Genomic DNA, 3,869 nt, shown 5'->3' with positions numbered 1-3,869 from the left:
CGCCCTGCGCTCCGCTCGCCCCAGAGCCGCCTCAGCGCTTATAAAGGGGCCGCGGGGCTGCTCTGCGCATGCGCCCCTGCCTGCTGGAGGCCTCCGGCGGCGCGAGGGAGGGGGCTCTCCCTACCTAAAACCCCCCGCCCCACTTCTTCCACCTCTCACCCCACCCAGGGGAAGACTACGTCTGATTTCCCGCGCGTTCGCCCATCTGCCCCAAGAGTCACATTAAATGTTCCCAGACGCCCCGCGGGGGGCCTGTCCCACCTTACAGACGTGGAAACTGAGCCTCGGGGAGACGAAATAGCTCCCAGAGTCACGCATAGGGGACGGGCAGAGCTGGGATTCCAACCCTGGGCTGCCTGCCTTTCTAGGGCTCACACTTGAAGCAGTTTGGGCTATAGTTGCTGTTTTAGTCCGTGTAGAGAAAGGAGGCTGAGGCTCAGAGAGGAAAGGAAGATCGCTGGGTCACACAGCTGGTAAGAGACTCCCAGCGTTGGAGCCCAGATGTGTCGCACCCTGGAGCCGTTTCCACCAGCTGCAGCCTGCAGCCAGAACATAGCATTCTCTTCATTCATTCCTTGATCCAGTCAGCATTTGTGGAGCACTGACTGTGGAGTCCTGCTGTCACAGGAATATTTTTGCTTTGGGCAGGGGGCACGTGTGTGTCTTCGCAGGGAGACCGCAACCTTAAAAAGTCTAGAGCCACACAATGGAATATTATTCAGCCGTGAAAAGGAATGGGGTACTAACGCCCCCTAAACATGGGTGAACCTCGAAAACATTACGCTGATTGGAAGAAGCCAGACACAAAAGGCCACAGGACGGTTCAATTTATGTGACATGTTTCGAACGGACAAATCCAGAGGCAGAAAGTAGATGGGTATTTATCAGGGATGGGGAGAAGGGGAATAGAGAGTGACTGCAAGTGGGTACTGGGTTCCCTTTGGGGATGATGAAAATGTTCTAGAACTAGATAGTGGTGAGGGTTGCAGAGTAATGTTAATATAATTAATGCCCCTGGATTGTACACTTTAGAATGGTAAATTTTGTGTTCTGTGTGCTTTACCGCAATGAAAGCTGGAAATAATGGAAATGAGTGGGGACAAAAGCTTAAAGAGATCAGCCCTTCCCCCACCTTCCTTCCCAGGGTTTTTTTCTCTCAGCTTAGGATGGGATGCACTGGGCAGTGATGGCTCTAGGGGCCAAAGTGACACACTGGGGTGGGGGAGGGGGTACCTGGTGGTTCAGTCAGTTAAGCATCTCACTCTTGATTTCGGCTCAGGTCATCATCTCATGGTTTGTGGGATCCAGCCCCACACTGGGCTCTGCACTGACAGCTCGGAACCTGCTTGGGATTCTCTCTGGCCTCTCTCTGCCTTTCCCCTACTCCTACACGGGCACATATACCCCCCCCCCAATCCATAAATAAACTTTAAAAAAAAGTGATACACTGGGGAGCTATGCTTACTGTTCAGTCCTCATCACAGAGGAAAGCTGGAGGTCAGGGATCACATTGACATGAGTGTCCACAGTTGACAGGCTGGGTGAGGGGGTGATTGTGGTAGCATTGGTTAGGGTGGGGGAGCCGGGGGTCCGGGGTCGCATTGTGTCATGTGTAAGGGATCCAGGCAGCTTTGTTTCCACACGTTCAGGGCTCAAACCTTCCACTCCTAACAGAGTGACTCTGGACCAGCCATTTTGTCTTTCTGTGCCTCAGTTTCCCTGTCTAAAAAAGGAGGATAATTAAGACTCCCCATCTTACAGGGTAGCTGGGAGAATGAAACAGGAAGTAAACACATAAGCTGCTATCATGCTGCTGCCCATTTTCCAGCTGGAGAAACTGAGGCTCAGAGGCACAGGACCACCTGCCTGAGGTTGTACAGTACAGGTACTGGTCAAGTGGGAGTCTAGGTTCATGGCCTCAGAGCCAAGCTGACCCCCACTCCTGACTGCCCCCACCTCTCTCCACCCCCTCCTCTCCACCCCTAGGTCCCCCTGGCCAGCGCCAGGGCTGAGCTTAGAGGGGCTGGCCTGGGGCCCAGGGCGGTGGGGGAGGCAGGCTGTTGCTGGGGGCTTGAATGAGGCAACCTTGCCTGGGAATCTGCTGGGCTCAAAGAGCTATTTATAGGCCTGCACTGGGATTGGGTGAGCCACCCCCCGCCAGCCCTGAGTGCCTTCTCTGTGCCCCCCACACTGGGGCCCAGGCCAGGGGCTGAGAAGCAAGTTGGGGGATGGAGCAAGGGAGGGGGCTAGTGGGCCAGAGCAGGAGCAGGGAGGCTGGACCCACCAGGAGAGCTGGATCTCAAGGGTGGACAGTGTCCCTCCAAAGTGCCTCTTAACATACTCAAGGTGACACACGGCCGTGACACATGCAACCGCATTCACGTGTGTCACACGATGACCCCAACAAACCACTAACCCACAGTCACATCCCAGGCCCACAGCGAGCGCACAGGTGGTTTATATACAACCACATGAGACAAGGCCACACGTAAGTCACACAGACCACATACGACCTCATGTGGCTGCACACACGTCATGCCTCTTGCACAACCAAACTCGCAGCTGTGATTCAAACCGCACCTCTAGTCCCTTCATGGTCGAATACATGCCCTGCAGTACCTTAGCCTTCCTGGCAGTCACAAACAAGCCCACATGTGCCCCACATTGTTCACACTCAACCATGTTTACAGCTGTGGGCACATCTACAGGCAGCTAGCACCCAACTATGATCGCTAGGCACACGGGCACCAACACGGAGACATATAGTCCTCCTGGGTCCAACCTCACAACACAGCCACTCATGCTCACCATTCATCACTCCCCCTGTAGTGGCCCTGGGGGGGGGCCTGATGAGATCACCTCCAGGATGCCTGGCCACCGCCACCACCCCTGCTTCTACTGTCACCTCCACTTGCCCAGCCTGCCAGGTTTGCACCCTCGCAGGACTGACAAGTCCAGCTGGCATCCATCTCCTCTGAGGTGGGCCCTGTTGAACCCAGGCAGACCCTGGCAGAAAAATCAGGCCTGGACCTGCCCCACTGGGGGCTACGAGTCACGGAACTGTCACATCCACCCCCACATACTCTCCAGGCTGGAGCCTTGAGGCAATCATTACACTGATCCCCCAGAGGGAACCAAGGCTTGAAGCTATCTGAAGACCTTTCCCTGCCCCGCTCCAGCATAACAAACACATGAGAAGTGGGATCTGGGTTTTGCCACGGGTGGGGCTGCATCCCCAGGGAGAGTCCCTGCTGACCCATACTTGCTGTGTGACTTCAGCAAATACCTGACTCTCTCTGAGCCTCTATTGCCTCTTTTGACAAATGCAAAACTCAGCCCGTGGAGAGAACGCCAGAGTCAGATTGGGATTTGAATCCTTCTCCCCCTGGATGAACTTAGCCAAATGATTTTGCTTTTCTGTGCCTCAGTTTCCCTCAGTGAACCAGGGTTGCAGCTCCTGGCTCTTCCAGAGCTTCCTCTGCTCCATCCTCTGGGTGAGGGGGGGGGGGGGGAGTGCCTGGTCTTTCCTCACTCGGGCAAATGAATGGACCACTTTTGGCTGCCCTGCTGGGAGCTTAGAGCTGCTAATTCCCTGGAGAAACAGGAGGCTCTTTCATGCCCAGGCGCCAGTGGGGTGAGGAGGCGGGAAGAGGGTATTGAGCTGGCCTCATACCAGTGGGCAAGGTGGCTCCATGCCAAGACCAGGAGTGGCGCTGGTGGTGGTGGGGGGGGGGTGGCTAAGGCCATGAATATCCTCCCTGGGGGACATTGGGTATATATATCCTCAGCTATAAAATGGAAGTGACATGGACCAGCACAGCAAGTTCAACGAACCAGTGGATGAACAACCAGCAAAATGTGGTTTCAAG

The sequence above is a fragment of the Lynx canadensis genome, chromosome A2 (genome assembly GCF_007474595.2).
Source record: "Lynx canadensis isolate LIC74 chromosome A2, mLynCan4.pri.v2, whole genome shotgun sequence".
NCBI lineage: Eukaryota > Metazoa > Chordata > Mammalia > Carnivora > Felidae > Lynx > Lynx canadensis.
This window is presented reverse-complemented; position numbering follows the sequence as displayed.